General features: G+C 41.9%; 2 protein-coding genes across 7 annotated transcripts in view; one reads left to right on the top strand and one right to left on the bottom strand.

Annotated features, from left to right (window-relative positions):
- Positions 1-19,017, top strand: part of LOC145976650 (uncharacterized) — a 279,978-nt gene that overhangs the window by 35,498 nt on the left and 225,463 nt on the right. The gene's annotated exons all lie outside the window — the stretch shown is intronic.
- Positions 1-19,017, bottom strand: part of LOC145976649 (uncharacterized) — a 247,172-nt gene that overhangs the window by 47,749 nt on the left and 180,406 nt on the right. The window contains exon 1 of one of the 5 annotated variants that reach the window (XM_083107884.1): positions 1,236-1,274. The exons of the other annotated variants lie outside the window; for them this stretch is intronic. The gene's annotated coding sequence lies outside the window, so the exon portion shown is untranslated. Of the gene's footprint in view, positions 1-1,235; positions 1,275-19,017 lie in introns of those variants that run through there. 5 annotated transcript variants of the gene reach the window in all.

Below are 19,017 nucleotides of genomic sequence, written 5' to 3'. Positions count from 1 at the left end.
TTACGAGTATCCGCCCCGAAAATGCGCGGACGTCCGTAGACCAGCCAGCCAACCAGCCAGTCAGAGCCCGGGGCATTAATATTTTCCCCGGTCTTTTCTCAGACGGTATCTCTAGTGACGACCTCGGCCCATTAGCCCACCTAATTTATGCATCATCAGCGCAACCCTTTCCCCTTCCTGCATCCATCTTTTCGACTGAAAAGTTTCTAAAGATTTTGCTTCTCTCTGCCCGTCTTCTGCTTCTTTTTCTCTCTCTTTCTTGCACTCTCTTTCTTCCTATCCCCCTTCTTGTTCCTCGGCGATGCGGCTCGCGTCTTAATTGCAAGGAAAAAGGGGTTCCGTGCCTTTTCAACGCGGAAAACTCCCCTTTACGCCCCCGCCGCCTCTCTTTACAGAATTATAACAAAGAGCCCAATAAACGGTAGATACCTGTCCGTTGGATTACCAGACCACAGGCACAAAGGTCGCTATAAATTCATAAACATATCGTGAAACTCTTACGGATTTTACTTCGAAGATTTCGCGAATTATGATAATAACACAATAAAACGGCTGATGTACTGATTTAATTGATTCCGAGCTCTCTTATGTCATGCCTCTTATAAAACAACATGTTTCAATTTCGAAATTTATTTTTACGCTAGGCTTATTTAATATATTCTTCTCGACTAATGAAAGTAGTATCCAAGTTATCTATAAAAATTTCTAAAAAGCATAAATCTCTAAAAATTTTGAATTATTAATAATTTATTCCTTCTAGATTCACGGATAATCTGACCTTTTCTTTAATAATTTTAAATTAAAAAAAAATATTCTTTTAATATTATTTTAATATATATATATGAATAACCTATCAAATTCTCTCTGTTTGATATTCATACTAGACATCCTATTAATTTCCTTCTGTAGGAATTACTTAAAATCAGTAACGAGTGGGCGTCACAATCCTGTTTTCCAGGAATAGCGCATAATGGTTTATCTATTCACTCGGATGGCGCATGGAGGTTAAAGGACGTCGCAGATTGGTGGATCCTGGACAGTAGCCAGGTGCGTTCCTTGTTGTCCGTGACGTCATTAATCCACCCATCGTTTTTCAAGGGAGCGCGAGGGCATTGTGTAACGGGCGGGGGATGCTACGCAGCTGCTAACAAGGACGGGTTTGCCAACCTCCGTGCCCCGATACGTACACAGATATGCACATGCACGTATACACGCACACGTATGTATATACAAACATTCTACGAAGGATTCCATGCCCGGTAGAGAAAAATGGCGGATCCGGATTCTTGATATTAAAGATTCTGCCTCCGACCATGATTCGTTCTCTTCCAACGAAAGCGCTCCGTGATTGTTTCCTTTGGCCGTGTCTGAGTGTTGGTCGTGTACGTGAAAAATGGTCGACATATGTCTCTTTCCGTTCCGAAGACTTCGCCTACGATTCGAAAATGAGATCGTACGATCGTACGGTTGGATAATAACAGGACAGATGCCATGTTCCAAATTAATCAGATTTTAAGGGCGTTTATATACCTGACCCTTTTATTTACAATTATTTACATAATATCGTAAAATATATATAATTGGAGACATATGCCTTGAAAATTATGAGAACAGAGTTAAAACATTTTTTATTTCTTTTTTATTTTCTCTATATTACTTGCATCAAAGAAAAATAAATAAAATTTTTAAAGTTAATTATAAATTATTCTATAATGTTAAATGTTTATATTTAGAAATCATAGAAAATTCTGGAAAAAACATCAGTATTTCTTGCACGTATATAATTTCATTACATAAATTATTATGTAATGCAATTATTATGTAATGCAATTACATAATAATTATATGTACAAGAAATATTAATGTTTTTTTTTTCAAAATTCTTAAATTTCTTATAATTTATAAATGTAACATTTAACGTTATAAGATAATTTATAATATAATTAGCTGGTTTTTATGCATTAATTATAATTTTATGTAATATTATATAAATCAGGAAACATCTAATATAACTTATACGCAGTGGAATCGCATCATCCTTTACAAAGCACCCTGCGATAGCTTTCGATCGGGTATACCTGCTATTCGAAAGAAATAACTGGCGTTCATTAGAGTGTTCATTAAAGCTCCAATTAACTGCGAGTAACAGATCGGGGACGTCGCACTGCTTCAATAAACGTCGTGGAAACAATGATGGCCGTAAACGTCGAGCTGATTTATAATCGATAAATCTGCATCGATTCCTTGCCGTTCTCTCAATGAAACCTGTCCATTTTGGAATCGGGAGCCAGAGGATATTGGATGTAACGCCATCGTGACAGCATCGAGGGACGTTGCGAGAGCAATGACAGGAGGAGGAGGAGGTGAGGAAGGGGGAAAGTAGGGTAAATGAGAGAGGAGGGAACGTTGTGGACGGGGGGGTGATTTGGACGGGGTTTAGAGACGGGGCTTGCCCTAATGAAAGAGAGCTGAGCTCCCACTCAACTAGTTCTCTCATCTGTCTGGTTTCCCATGCGAAATAAAATATCGCTAATCACTCGTGCGCGGGGCGGTAAGTACCTTCCGTAGGACGTGCACGCGTGCATCTGTGTACTTAGTGCCCTTCCCAAACTTCCCCCTCCTCCCCCTCTTCTCTATCCCCCGAGTCATCTCCCTCCCTCTGTGGTTGTGCGTTCGTCCCACGATGATGGCGATTTTGGCCATTCTTCTGGCTCAACGATGACTAAAAACGAAGCACTCCTTTGTTTGGTACCGATGAATCCCGCGCGTTATGAGCAAGATATTAAAACATGCCACAGATTCACGACTGTCCTATCAATGCAGGGATTAGGGAAAGTATTACGTTACCATTGTTTTCCTTTTTTTCCTATCAATATGTCGCTTCCTCTTATTATTTCATCATTTTTATCAGTTCATATAGTTTTAAAAAATAACAAAAGTCTAATGTAAAATTTATATTAAAGATTATATAAGAAAGAAATATGTTCAATGTCGAGAAATAAATTCTTCTATACGTTTATTGACATGGCGAGGGGAACATGCGCGTTCCAGAAGGAAAAGAATGCGGCTGTACACGCATTGCGTTTGCAGAAAAAGAGCGAAGGACAGGGAATGTGGCAGCACGTATGATGGCCGCTTTCCTGTCGGTTGAATAAAAAATTCAGTTTTAAAGCGACCACGCGGCCGGGACAACCCTTTGTCAAGGGGGACAGAAGGGCGCCCCTTCAGACGAGAGGGCACGCACAATGCGTGGGGCGTGTGTCTCTTGGTGTGCCCTATTTACACAGCGACAGCCTCGGAGAGAACTGATGTGTCGCGCTCTCTCTGCCCTTTTTATCCTCACCCTCCGATATTCTCCCTCTCGCTCGCGCATTCCTTGCCTCTTTTTCGCCTTCGTGCGCACCTCGCCCCACGAATATTGGCGTGGACAAGCCCCCGATGTATTGTGAGACCCTTCGAGTGATCCCAGCCAATCGGGGCACCGCATGACGATTTTATTATGAAAAAGCGAAACGTTAGGGTGGATCGAACCCCTTTGCAATCCGCGAGGGGTGAGGCGAAGGCGACGGGACAGGTCGGGCGTTCGCTTGCGTGTCCCGAATGTTTACCATCTTGCTGACGAAAAAAATGGAAAGGAAAGAACAAAGATGTGGAGGAAAGAGCGAAAGAGCGAAAGGGTGATCCTGCCGCCAACGTCGACGTCGTGTCGACCGTAGAACGAAACTTGAGGGATTCGCTTTAGTCGAGAGATCATTCCTCGTACTCGCGAAACGAGGGTTGGACAGTCGCCCTTGTCGAGTGAGGATGAACTTCTCGTTTTTCCCGACGTGACGGTCTCGAGAGCCCTTAATTTCCCTGTTTTCGCGTGCGACACGAGCGTTAAGCCGACTGGAAATGAAAAGCGCGACGCGGCTCGAGACGGATCTGTGCTACGGCAACGTGACAGACAGCTAGTCTCGGCAATGCTTTCGTGAATTATTCAAGGATTCGTCAGCGGGAAACATTGTACGAGATGTCGTGTCACGAGTAAAAATTGCACCGAAACTTTACCGATGTATTAAATAAAATAATCGAAATTGGGTATCGTGGAACTCGCGTGATTTTTAAAATGACTCTTGTCATAAAGATTCGTAAAACTTCAGTAGAAAGATAATTTCGAAAATCGTTGAAATCTAAATACTATTCTAAATACCATACTCGGTATTTAAATATTTAAAATTCAAAGGAAAAATAAAATTTAATTTTAAAAATATAAAATATACACATAAAAACATATAAATCTTTGATTTTTCGATTTAATTACAGTTTTAGCGAAATAATTCAAATTTAACATGTACCATACTCGTATTTTTTCCACATTTTTTTTTTTAACAAACTTCATACAATATTTTCTATTAAACAAATATTTTCTATTAAACAATAGTAACGCAAGTGAGACACATAACTGTGTGCATTGCATAATCAATCCTTAAACGGAAGCTATCGCAGAAGCAATTATTTCCTCGTCTCGGTGTAAAAGAAGAGTTTGAAAAGCTAATAGTAGTGTTATGGAATTGCCGTCGCGACGAAGAACAAGATCTTGAGGCTTCTATCTACGAGCACCTGCCAGATAGACCTGTCCGATGATAGATAACGCTTCTTACTCTCGCTCGCCGCGCTTCCGTGCCAGTCTGTCCCCGGGACCGGAAGCAATACATAGTAATAAAAGTAACGACCGAGTCGTGGCCACGTGTCATCTTTCCGGGGACGAGCAGTTTGGAAACCATTGCGCGCCGACGCGATGCGACGCAAGCCGGCTTGCACTTATAACCGGGGCCGGAAGCTAGCCCACGGGCTCCACGGGTGTATTAATAGGGTGGCGCGTACACCAGGAAGAACCGAATGATTATCGGTAAATGACAGAAACCGCAGATCGCCTGTCGTCGACTGCGTAACGTCAGTCGTGCGCAGGCCACAGCGCGTCCAAGAGCCGCCATATGTCGGCTTCGTCCGAATTAAAGTTGGCGACCCGGATGAGCCATCGCTCGGGGTTCCGGCTCTTTCGACAACTTTAAACTTCATTTCACCGATTGTCACCGTCACGTCACCCGCTTTTCCTTCGATCGAGAGTCAGAGGGGAGGAAAACAAGGCTTTATCATTTTGAGGTACTTGAGATTATCTTCATTTCGAAAAATTGAAGATGATCTGAAAAACTTTGAAAAATTACTATTGATGGAGATGTACTATATGTATGACTATTTACATATGAATATCATGAAAATATTACACGTTATATTTTTTCGTTTTAACGCACGATTAATAGAAACAGTAATGGATCCTGATTGAAATAAATGTAACAGTTACAGCGAGGCTGATTGGACAAATTTTTATCAAACGCATGATTTAATTTTCGTGTTCGATGTGCGAAGGGTAAAATAATCAGTCACTTTTTTTCATTCATTTAATACAACATCCTCTTGTTTGTTCCGATCAAACATTGAACGTTGCAGCGAATCGCAATCAGCTGCGGAGAAGGACGGGGAAAGGGGCAGGGAGAATATTACGGTTATCGTCAATATTAGTAGCTGCTAAAATGCTAAAATTCGAGTAAAGTGATTTTAAACGGGATAATGAGATTTACATACCCCGTAAAGCGCATACTGCAGATACACCGAATTATGTTAATGTAGTGCGCCTCTAGAGTGAGAGTCACTATAATTTTTTTCTTCTTTTTTAATTATGCCATTATCTTTAGAGACGCGAGCGTGTATGTAAAATATAGACATTTATGGGTCGCGCGACATCTGCCTGGCTTCCGACTGGCGCGAGATCGAGAACTTCGTAGCAACCTGTCCGCTTTTTATGGAGCAAGTGGGAAAAGGACAGAGGAGAGAGAGGCAGATAATTAGGTTTGTCCGAATAATTGGTCTTAGGAGAGCCACCGGACCTATAACCCGGGTGCTCTTTCTCTTTCTCTCTCTTCGCTGCGCCAACCGTTCGCCGGTAATTTGTCCGAAATGCCTTCCTCGCCTTCCTGGATCTTCCTCCTTTTTTCTGACCTCCGTCACGATACCATAATGAAAACGGCGAAGTGTGGAATTGGCGGGCAATTTTCTGGAGTGTTCCGTCTGATCTATAATTTTCGAAAACTGTCCACCTGTTCCGTGACGTTACGAAACACGGGGACACGCTTCGCGGAATAGCACACGCCTGGCCGCGTAGATCATCCATAATTTGTTAAAACATCCGATTTATACTAATTCCGGGTCGTTGCGAGCCGAGCGGCGTCGTTTCCGCGAAAATGGAATTTTTACAAGAATGTCGAAAAAATATCAACATATTTTCGTAATAGACAGGTATCAATATCGTAAAATTATAGATTATAAAACATTCCATCATATTTCTATGACAGCTCATATTCCTTGAAAATATCTTTAATAAATGACTTCTCTTACGAAATCTTCAGTTGTATAAACGCAATGCAACTACTCGCTACATGACACAATTTTTCTATTTTCCATTGTCGATCTTAAACAACGTTAATTGATATATTTTACTAAAAAAAAAATTCCCATAAATTCTCTCCGAAAAGGTCCGGAATAAAATGAGACTATTTACAATAACATCACCTGTTCACTACGCGTAACTATCGCCACGATGCATCTTTGACGCATAATACGAGCGAATTGGGAGGGAGGGGAGCAATTTCAGCAAACATCGTTAATCGACATTAGACCATCGGTGACTGTCGGTAATAGCCGGTTAGGCCGATATCAATTTACGACGCGCATACAGACCGCATCGTGCCGCGGGTTTAACGACCGTGGCCCGATCCAAAGACGGTTTCCGCCCACGGCGCGACGGCATAAACCGATCGCCGGGGAACCTGTCGCTTCCTAGGCGGTTAATTGTACGCGGAATTGCATTCCGCCAGCCAGGGGGACGATGCACCGATGCCATCGCGATGCGCGCGAGCTAGGGCCACGACACATCGTTAATTCGTTTACAACTTCCACCGCATACGTGCGAGCCTCGCCAACATATATCGGAACAAACGGACAGACGCTTAATGAGTTTTGTTGCGCGGGGAAGGAGGGACGCGCGTTATAAGGGGTGAGAGGGGGGAGGAGAGAGGTGGAATAGGGCCCCGGATACGCGTACGTACATATATACGTGCATAGCCAGGTTATATTCGTGATCGCTAATAGGAAACGTATCGCGGGTGAACGGAATTAACGGAAGTCTCCGCGCGCGTCGCCTCCCGGAAGACGCCGTCGACGCCGGTCACGATACAATTCGCCTGCCTCCCCCTGCCCCTCTTCGATCGATCGATTCCCGTCTCGTTTATTCTCGCGGATAAAGACGCGTACCAACGAGCGCGGTCCGAGCCATGGTTGGCACATATCACGCGTCAACTTGTCACCCGTTATATTCGTCGACTTTCGCGCTGAGAACGATCAACGATACGTTCGTTATCTCGATTCGGGCGTTGAATCCAAGCAACTCTGACTGGCACGCAAATTGCCATTTTTAGATTTACGTGCACGCGCCCTCTTTTTAAATCTAAGCCTGTACTGATGGTCGGGGAAAGGATCGGGGGTGAACTTTGAAAAATTTCGTTATACCCTGGTTTCATTTAAACGAACTTTTTCATGTTGAAATCTCCATTAATTCGGCAGGCGTTGCTAAATTTATCCACGAATGATTGTACTTGTTAAATTTTTACATTTCCAGACACGTGGCTGCTCTACAAGTTTCTATAGCTTTGCGATCTCCTATACATATAACTTTCAGAGAGATATACATGCAATTAATTTTATAATACTCTATAAAGAATTCAAGTTCAATTTAATTATTTCCCTTTCTCTTTCTCTTTTAATCTCCGTTATTCAAAAAAATGCTGAAATAGAGGGACAAGACTATATAGGATTATATATAGCACAATCCACTATCCCGATCGTTTGTACGAAGGGTTCCTCGGCTTTCCTGAAAGCCGCGATGAAATGCGAGCGGGCAGACAGAAACGGGACCGAGACGAGATAATAAAATTCGCCGTGCATCGTTCGCGATCATGGTGGTCGGCTATTCGACGTGTCACCTGCCGCTCGTGAGAGAGAAGCAACTTGGTCCTCCTCTGGATAAAATACCGGGAAGCAAGAGTGCGTCTTGTTCTCGCGAGGACGCCGCCCATGCGCTCCCTCAGGTGTGCCATCTCCTTCTCTTTGAACTTTCCTCTCTCTTTCTCTCTCTCTTTATACCTGAATGAAAGAAAGTCACAACTCTAACCAGATTTTGGATTTAAGAGTTAGACGCGACCTTTGAAGTCGAATCCTATCGTGGCACAAAGGGTCATAATGATCTACCCGTGAGTCGAGTTGCGATTCTAAATTTTGGATATAGAGTAATCTCTGTATTATATACAATAGATTTGAGTGTATATATAATCTGATATGTAATCTTAAAATCGACATTTAAATGTCTTCTCCTTGAAAAATTTGTAACAATTCTATTATACATATATCGTTAAAAAAGACGGAGGAAAAATCGTAATTTTAATATATATATAAAATTAATTAAATATAAAATCAATTAATTAAATATAAAATTAATTAAATATATATAAAATTTATATATATAAATATACTTATAATATATAATTATAAATATATTTTATATATACATATATATTTTATAATAATTTCATATATATTCATGAATTAAATTTCTATCCTTTTTAATTGGGCGAATTTCGCACCGTATGCTCGCATTCCGCCAGGTACGACGTTCCGAAGACGCACATACGCGCTTGACTAACCGCGGAGTACGTAATGTTAAACAGATGCCGAGGAATGCCTGCGGGACGGATAATAATGGTGAGAAGGAATTTAATATGCGCGCGGACGCGCGGAGTCGAGCATCAATCAGGAGATGCCACGAGGTCGTACGACGACGTGCGCGCATATCATTGTCATCGCCGGCGTTTCCCGTGGAATAAATCTACGGTAAGACGCCCATTGTCAACTCTCGCGTGCACGGATGCTGCACGGACGTCTGTCGTTGCCAGTCTCCTCGATACCTAACATAAATCTTGCGCGCGTTCCACGTTTGTTGCGCATCTCGCTACCGTGTCTCTCTGACTCGGTTCGAATATCGGCTCGAATTGAAGGGAGGTGTTACTGTTTTAATTCCCAGGTGATACGAGTTTATAAAATGATCGAGGTAAATGAAATAGAGAGATTATCGCGCGGTAACTTTAATTACGGATTCCACATGTATTTATATGTCGTAACGCACAGAAATGATCGATACCGATGTTAGAAGAGATTAAACGTAACATGCGTGAATAGCGAACATTTAATAGATCGGAATTAATGAGAAGCGCGCGCAAAAACAAAGTCCCCGCCGAGAAAGGTAACGCGTGCAGCGCGGATCGATGCTCCGCGGTTTCTCGTTCACCGCGACGCACGCAAGTACGCAGGACGCATGCACGCACGTATGTACGCACGCACGCATGTATGCACGCACGCACGCCCGCACGCACGTAGCTTCGCGATATTGCGAAAAACCGAGCGTGGCGCGTGTGAAACCACGAGCGCGACTCGACGCGCGTATGGAAATGGCGCGCAGTTGCTATTGTATGGAAATGGATACGAGTCCGCTCATCGCGGCAGAAGCAACCACTGTGACCAGCTGGCTCTCCTCCTGCCTACCTACCGACTCGGTAATGTCGCTGTCAGGAAAGCGGCAAGCCTCGTTCCGTACATTGCAAAAGCGAACATACAAGACGCGCTCGTTCTTCAAGAGACATCTAACAAATATTAATTTTAATTATTGATCACTAAATTATAAATGATTGGCATTATTTAAAAATTAGATAATTATGTTATTTGTTATTATTAATAGAATTATGTATTAATCATCGTTAAAAATAGATATATAAATGCACCTCCTTAATTATTAATTTTTAGTAATTTTTTTATATTTTTTTTAAATTTTAATATTTTTTATTATTATTAAATATATATATATATATATATATATATATATATATATATATATATATTTAATAATCACTGAATAAATAATTTTTTAACATAAATATTAAAATTCATTGATATTTTATTTATATTATACTTATATTAATACTTATTAAATGTAATTTTATGCAAAAAATTTAAAAATTGCTATATTTTTTAAAATTTAAATTTATTATTTATAAAACTTAATTCTCTTTTTTAAATTTTTAATAGCCATAATCTATTCTTAATAAATATAAAAATAATATATTTTTTATACATTTTTTTAAACACATTCATTTTAAAACAATCTTATAGTGAAACGCGGGTTGTAGTCCAAATTAGGACGATGTGTGCCGATTGAGAATGTATTTCCTTTCTTAAGATATGACTTATGACAAAAGCATGCGAAAACCCCAAACTTAGACATGCGTGAGAATGCGTATCGCGCGCGCTTATGATTGCACGATCTTCGGTCGCGGCGTTTATACTTGATTTTTTCGCAGGAAGGTATACGCTTGTATTGTTCACGGAGCTTAACGAGCAATTAGCCCTGCGTTCTTCCGAAGTGCGCGGTAAACCGAATTTCGCGATACCGCGCGTGGTACATCGACAGATTATCGCGGAGATTAATTGCTTTGGCCGTGTGTTTTAGACACGCGCAGCGAGGCGTGTCGGCGTCAAATCCCGGTAGGGATTTATCAAAGTTAAGCCTCACAGACCACAGATAATGTCCTTGTCAAGGAAACGGCGAGCCTTGAAACAAAAATGCGCTCGAGGACGATATTTAATGCTCACGGATATTTAATGCAAATATGTAAATAACGTATTGATTCTCACTAACGTTATGTGAACCGTCATTTTTATGGAATAACACGTCACAATATGTTAGTTTTATTATATTATATCAGCAAGAGTGCCTACTCAAATTTAGTAAAAAAATTCTCTGATCTTCCCGATATCATTGTTCAAAATTTCAATTTTTTCATTAAAGAAAATAAAGATTTTTTGTTGAAACTCTCTCAAAATAAATTTTTTTATTGTATGCATTTTTTAACGTTTCTCACTCATAGGAAAAATAAAGTCACACAAATTTCAAATGCATGTGTAAAATGCAAATGTAAAAATTTTTATAGCTTTCATAAGATAAACACTTGCATAACGTTTTCATTGTTTATTACTAAAACAATAAAGAATATACATATTACTGCATAACATTTTGTTAAAATATTGAATGTATAAATAGAAAAAAGCATAGATGTATATTTATAATATATTTTAAACATACAGAATTCATTTGAATTATCGAGTATTTACATTATAAGAGGAAAATTATCAAAGAAAATATTTCTTACGGCAACGTCATCAAAATTACTGTATTTTAAGTATAAATATATAAAGCGGAAACAGCAGGTTTAAGTTAGAGAATCAGAACTATATGAGACAAAAAATTAAAGCAAATTTGACAGAACAAATTTAATAGAATAAAATATACGAATCTTTTACATTCGCACATTATTAAATGTGTAATTCCCTATTTTCTAATACATATCTCAAATTTCTATAAAATAGAGAGCATAACACATCTTTAAAAAATCGCTTCGTCCGTATGTAAACAAAAGAGTTTACAGAAGATGTAAATTCTGCCAGGGTCTTCAACCGACAAATTATAATCAGTCGGACAACACTATGTTACACCGGAATAGTCTGACGCTATATCTCGCCTTCATTCCGCATAATAACTTGTGCGCGCCTTTCTTTCTCTCTCTCTCTTTCTTAGCGCAATCTTCCAGTGCGTCGCGCGAGATCATTTCCTCCTCGTCCGCGATTAACTGCATACGCAGTCGTCGTCGTCGTCATCGTCAAGAAAGACGTATCAGCAGCAACCGCGGCAGTATCGCGCCTCGAACATCTGTCTTCGCTCGTCACCGCGCGAATGCTAATCTGCACCCGCTCATTATATCTAGCTAGACGCTCGGCCATTTTCACGGCGGCGACACTTCTCCCGTAATTTATAATCCCGAGATGCCGCGTGAAAGAGAGAAAGAGAGGGAGGGGGAGGGAGAAACACGAGAGCACATCGAATAAAATTTACATTCCGAGCTGGTGCGGACCGGTGTCAGGCGAAATCGAACGAGACACCTCGTTGCGCCGAGAGGTCGGCTCTTCTCGCAGGACCTCCTGCGGACACCGGGTCCAGGATAAGCGCTCGTCGTAAAAGTCACTTTACAGGCTCGCGCGAGGGACAGGTGACCCGCGTCGTGTACCCGATGCCAGTCGGCCGCGTCGAGAGACAGAGAAAGAGGGAGACGAAAATAAAAGGTCGTGCGCGCGTATATAACACGGGGTCCCGGGGGCGAGACGCGCCGATGTCGTCGAGGCGAACGGACGTCGACGCGGCCTCGACAGGCCTCGGCAGAGCCCGGGCCCTTTCCCTTTTCTCTCGCGGCGGCTGGCCTCTCAGATTCTCCCAGCGATTCTCGTCGGTAAATATACCATGGCGACACCGAGGCCTAAAACCGAAGCTCGCTAGCGTATACGATACTTTATGGCACCTACGTTTCCGATCACAGGCTTTATATCCCGTATAAAATACATGAATGGTGATCTCTCTTTCTCTCTTTTTTTCTTTCTTTTCAAGCATGGCTATAATCTTCACGGCAAAGTACATAAATAAAAAGAATATATACGGAAGTGTTAAAGAGGACCTATAATAGTAATATATAACTTTAAAAATTTAGAAAATTATCGAGCGCTATCAGTACTTCATTAAAAGGATCATAATCGTTATTTTGAAAACAGCACCTTATCTCGTCTAGAATCTTTCTATCTTGAAATATTATCTATTCGGACTTATTAAAATTATAATTAGCGATAGTTGACTGAATAATAATTTGAAATTATATTGTTCCTTGATACATATCAGGACGGCACGAGTTTTCTTTACTTATCATTAGCTCTTGAATGAAAAGCCTGAGGCAAAATTTAAAGACGAAGCACGGCCAGGAATATGGTAGCGCCATTCATCGACATTCGGCGAACGCATTGTTTTTAAACCCTCAATTTCGCCTCATTTGCCATTTTTCTTTTTCCGTCGCGGAAACGATCACGGCACCGAAGCAGGTGCATGACTAGTCTAGACCCTGTTGCGGCCTTTCAGGGACAACTCCGGCGCGGAACTTCCCGCTTAGCCCTCTGGCCATCCCTTAAATGTCTCGCTCTCCATCTCCGTTCCCTCAAGCTGGCCACGGGACAGTTCCTTCAAATCTGGAATATCATAGAAGAAGAATCTGCTATATAACATCATTTCCTAAGCCGTCAGTAGAGGCCAGCGGGAGGACGGGGGAGGGGGATGAAGGGGGAGAAAGGCAGAACGAGCCACGGGCAATAATCTCGATGGCTCGCCAATTACGTTCGTCTCGTGGCCATCTGCTCCTCCGGGCCAGGAGACCCGATGACCGCTCATCCTTCAACAATCTTCCTCCTGTTCCGTCCCACCGGGCCACCTTCTCCCTCCCTCACACTCCGACTCCGATCTCTCCTCCGCCTCCGCGTCTCGCTTGGGCCTCGACCGAGAGTTTCGGGGCTCAAAGGCAGCGATGTAAATTGCGAAATCGATAATGCGGAACCGCGGTTTGTCGCGCGATAATCATACGACGTGCGCCCAAACTCCACGGACTGCGCGAGCGGATCCCAAATGTATGTATCTGTGTGTATGTGTGTGATTGGGAAGGCCCGGGATATACTGTGACCGCGTCCCGAGATGCCGCCGCTCGGACAGAGAGCGTATATAATTACGCCGAAATCGTAGTTAGGCGCGCACCTATAGCACACCGCGCCGGGGCTCCGAAAATTGATCACGTACCGCGTCGGGGTTCTGGTTCTCCATCCCTTGCTCTCCGCCCCTCTCCCCCTTTCTCTCTCTCTTTTTCTTCGCTACTGCCCGTTCTTCTCTGTCATTATCGGGAATAAAAGTCACCGCTACTCCATCGGCGCGCTGGAGGAATTCACTGCGGGGACAATCTCGTGTTGAAAAATTATGGCGGTTGTGTAGGTCCTCCAATACACGGGTTCGCGTTTATTGAGGCCCGAGAATGATGAAAGATCATCCTTTGGGAATCTTGAAGCGGCAGAATTGCCGATCGAATTGCAATTGACATTATATTTTGTCGCAATCGAGGGAAGAAGACCCGTCACGTGTTTCCGCAGAACACGAGTCGGGTCGATTCTCACGTCTTGGAGGTGCTTCTACAGACCACAACGGTACCTTCCATGGGACACATCTTCCACGTTTAAATCAAGACTAAAAAAAAATTACGAGCTGGAATTAATAACGGTAGATGAGAAGGATATGATCCGGCGCCCGGACTCATTTAAGAAATGGGAAACCTATTAGCATAGAAGGACGACGTCGAAAGAGGCGGAGGGAGACAGCGGGAGACCGTGGCGTCCATTGTGTGCCGGCGGGACGAGGGGACCCCCCTCGCTTTCGGCCGGCCGTGTCCGCTGGAATTCGTCGAGCGTATCCGTGCGATGCGGTGTGTCTCAACGAGAGAGTCGGACGCGCGCCGTGAAAGCGAGTAGAGAGGTCCCGCGCCCGTCCGATTCCTCGGCGCGGGCACGTCGTCATCCTCACCTCACCTCACCTTACCTCGCCGGCGCGGCGTCATTTTCACACGCCGCCGCGCCAGGATCGGCGCCGCTCCACTGCGACTCGCTTGCGCAACGCTTGCCGAGCGTACGCGGTCACCCGCGAAGCGACCGACTCTTTCCCCGTGTTATTACGAGTATTATCGCTATCCCTATTGGACGAAATTATTCTTCGAGAATAGGGTTGCACGAAGTGTAATCTACGGTTGCTCCGATACCTAGATGATACTCATTGCAAAGATATCGATATCGAAAATTTTCGAAACTCGAGTCTTTTCTTGATCTTGAATAAAAATTTTGTCGAAGATCTTATCTTGTATCTTTAAATATAATTTTAGATAATTGTTACTATTTTTTATAATTTTTATTTGAATTATATTTAATTAAATTGATATTTAAATAAAATTTCGTAAGTTTATATATAATATAGTGCGTGTGATTTACTCATTTGATTTACAAATACTGTATGTACATATTTTAGTTTTTTTTAAATAAAAAATCTTGACAATCTTAGTCTTGATATACCTTGACAATCTTAGTCTTGATATACCTTATTATTATGATATATCTTGATATATCTTGATAATTGATAAAAAATCTTGTCTTGGTCTTCCCTCGAATTTTCAATTAGTCTTGGTATTTTGTGCAGTCCTATTCGAAAACGAGCGAAAAAAAGAATGATATGATGACCCCTTGTCAAAATTAAATTGAAAGATTTGCCGCAACAAACTGGATTCTACATTAAAAAAATCGAAAAAATTAAATTTTCTTCGTTCGATTTTGTAAAATTAATTTTCTCGAGTTTTTATAGTTATTAATATATTTATAATTACTATTGTGATACTATCACAAATATCTATATCTTAACTCTATATTTTTTGAATATGATCTTTTGTAAACGAAATTATTCTTTGAAGAAAAAGAAAAGAATCTCTGCAAATATCAGAATTGATTCAACTTGGATGTTATACAGAAATATTCTAAAAGGAGAGATGCATCTCAAAGAGTTTTTTAGTAAAAACAAATAAATAATTCTTACTTATAAATTTATAAACATAAATAATAATTCCTACTTATATATGTACACATTTAATTAGTATATTATTTACGTATGTATTTATCATATTATTATAAGTAATTATAATTATAATAAATTATATATAACATAATTAGTTATAAATATTTATATCCATGTCGGATAAAATTTTAAATTTTACTATTAATAATGATTGTGAATTGCATTTTTATTTTATTTTCCGATGCTTACTCGAAAAATGGATACAATATCACGAAAAATTTACATAACGCAATAATTCCCAAAATAAATCATTTACTATCCGCAAGCTTTCCATTCTGCGAATGCTTGGCGCGATCAATTTACACTTCCACGTTCGCAAAGGTTATCTTCTTCCGTTCTCTTCTCCACATCAACATATTCGCATTATCATTCCCGTTACACTCTTCCGCGATCAGACCCGGGAAAGTCCGTTCCGTCGCGCGTCCTTTACGCGCGAGCGTCACATCCGGACGTAGACGCGCGCGAATCACCTCACGCACGTGCGATACTCACGCAATCGCGTCGTACCGCGACCGATTCGCATCATAGTAGAACGCGCATAACACACTTGTTAACATTTATATGATTACTACCCCAACTCCCATTATTAGATTATACTTTTATAGACTTAATATTGTCTATAATTGATATAAACTTAATATAAAACCACTAAAGATTGGAGAAACATTTTGTTTTTTTTTTAAATGCGAATTAGTTGCGATTTAATGTGTTTTCTTTATCATTTTTCTTTTTAAATTCAAATTTAATTTAATTTAATACATTTTAACAATCAATGAATTTATTTTGAAGTGTCAACAATTTTTTTTCAATTTTTATATAACCAACATTAAGAAATATATCTAAATAAGTTTCTAAAGATTTTGATAACTAATTAAATAAAAGAGAAGGACAGAGAGATCATTTTCAACAATTTCTTAAATTACTATCGGGTTTCTCTCTTTCACAGGCATTCCATTGGAAAATATTACGGTCATATTTATATTCGCATTCATCCTAATCGACCCTAGAGAATGGGTGTGTCAGACGCGCGGTAGGTCCGGGATAGAGAGTATCCCGTACATCTTTGCAGCCGCGGCAGTCCACGTCGTTCCACGTGCGCGGAGCCAGGTCACCCGTCGACTCCACGCTCGGGTAAAGAAGCAGTCCAAATGGAAAGAATAATTAGGCGGATCTCTCGGGCGGACGAGAAGGTCCTCCTTTCCTTTTTCGTTGCATCGCGTGCTCGTGCATACGCTCGCTCGCTCGCCGATTCGTTATCTCGCGGCTCCGTGCGACGCGTGCTCGTACATGCGTGACTGCTGACTACGGGGTCCCGTCATCTTCGCCAACGGCGTAGCCGGGCACGCTGTAATTATTTAATGACGCGTTAATCTCACGACGACTTCGTCTTATTGGTATCTCCGAGTATGCGGAGAGAGATGCGGCCGAGTGGAACGGGGGGAGCGCAGAACGAGGGGGAGGCATGGATGGACCCCGCGCGACTTATCGATGCATCGCGCCACGTGTATTAGTTTAGCTTTCATTAATCGTGCCGTTTTATTTGACTGTAACCCGCGCGATCGCCGGCCCGATACCCTCGTAATTGAGGCGTAAGTTAATAACAACTTCTATATTTCTCGGGGGAATCGATTCGTGTCGCTCGATCGAGCCGTTCGGTGCTTGATGAGCGAACGCGTCCGAGAAAATACGAATGTATTTCAAAAATCTGGACATAGTTTCTATCAATACGCACGGTTATACGCATGATGGATTAATCTGCCAATTTGCGACTAAAAAAGGATCTTGCAGTCCGAGCACTTTTTCCGTACAACAATCTTAAGGGTCAATTTCCAAGCGTCTTCTCTAACAAAAAATTCAGCGTGCAATGGTTGATCTTGTTATCAAGCTCGAGAGGAATCTTAAATGCAACGCAATCTATCTGCAACTTTTAACTCGACCCTCTAGCACACGGCTGTGCTTCCAACTCATCAATGTTGCATATGTTGCCGGCTAGAGGCGTAAGCAAATCAAAGTTACATCGCATCGCTCGTGCTCGTACGTGCGATACGAGCGAGGTCGCGGAGACTAATCGAGATTCGAATCGCGAAATTAGTTCGTCGATCCCTGAAGAGCAGGGGAAGGAGAAGCGAGAGGAGGAGATGGTGGTGGTGGTGGTTTCATCCCCGCGTTCGCGTGTGGTCACCCGACTTATTAAGCAGGCCCATTCCTTATTGCGCCGGTAGAGCCGGCCCTCTCGCGATATTGCCGTTCTCTCGCGAGCTTAACATTATAAATTTATCAGTGAGAACGCGGGGCGACCAAAAGAAACGCGTTGATCGAAAGATGGAGGTACGAGCTCACCTCTGACCCGCCGAAGTATTTCGATATACGCTCTCGTGCCGCGGAGATATTTATTGGAGATAATTATAAGAGCGGTCGTAAAGTCTCGGACGGGCCCGTTTCTTAGCTGATATCTTACACTGCCCGTGGAGCGGGGGGCCCTACACGTATCCTTATACAAGGTGTCCCTCCCGAGCGCTCGTCCTTACCCCTCGGGTACGCAAAGCGCTCGCATGAGCGAGAATAATCTTCTTGTGGGATTTTAGGTTTTTATTTAATAACTTTATTCAAGTCAATCTCATTGCAAAGTGCATTTGTATAAATAAAACGACAATAATGGAACAATTTAAGTCATAGGAAATTGATTTGTTTGAAGCCAATATTTACACATCATCTGCATGATATTATGTTTCCCCTCAGAAATCTTAAAATTAGCGACAGTAGAGCTCGTTTATTTTCGTTCGCGTGAATATTCTACATTTTCTGCCCCGTCGTTTGAATGCATCGACATTTAGAAATTTTCAAATTGGCCACGTTAAACTCCTTTATTTAATTAACATTTCGAAACGATGTGTCAAACTAAATTCAGCATAAATTGAGTTTGATATAATATCATTGGCTGTTATATTCACCTTCGATCGTGTCTTACCAATCGTGTTAATAATTCTATAAACAGAATTTCGCCGAGTCCTTCGTCCCGCGGCTACTTCTCGGGCACCCCGTAGATGCCCGAGTCGACGAAGGCGAGGTGGTTGAAGATAGCACCCGGATAGCGAGCCGCCATGCAACCCGCGGAATGAAAATCGATCAGAGAACCCGGTGCGAGGATCGAGATGATGCATCGATATCAAAAGTTGTAGAGTGGTTTCGCGCGCTCGCGCTTCTTCTCCCTTTCTTCCTCTCTCTCTCTTTCGTGCACCCTCTCTATCCATCTCTCCTCCTCTTATCGCCGTGCCCTCCCTCTCGCGATCGAA

The sequence above is a fragment of the Camponotus vicinus genome, unplaced genomic scaffold (genome assembly GCF_025532165.1).
Source record: "Camponotus vicinus isolate PSW18456_S1 unplaced genomic scaffold, iyCamVici1.0 SCAF_9, whole genome shotgun sequence".
NCBI lineage: Eukaryota > Metazoa > Arthropoda > Insecta > Hymenoptera > Formicidae > Camponotus > Camponotus vicinus.
This window is presented reverse-complemented; position numbering and strand designations above follow the sequence as displayed.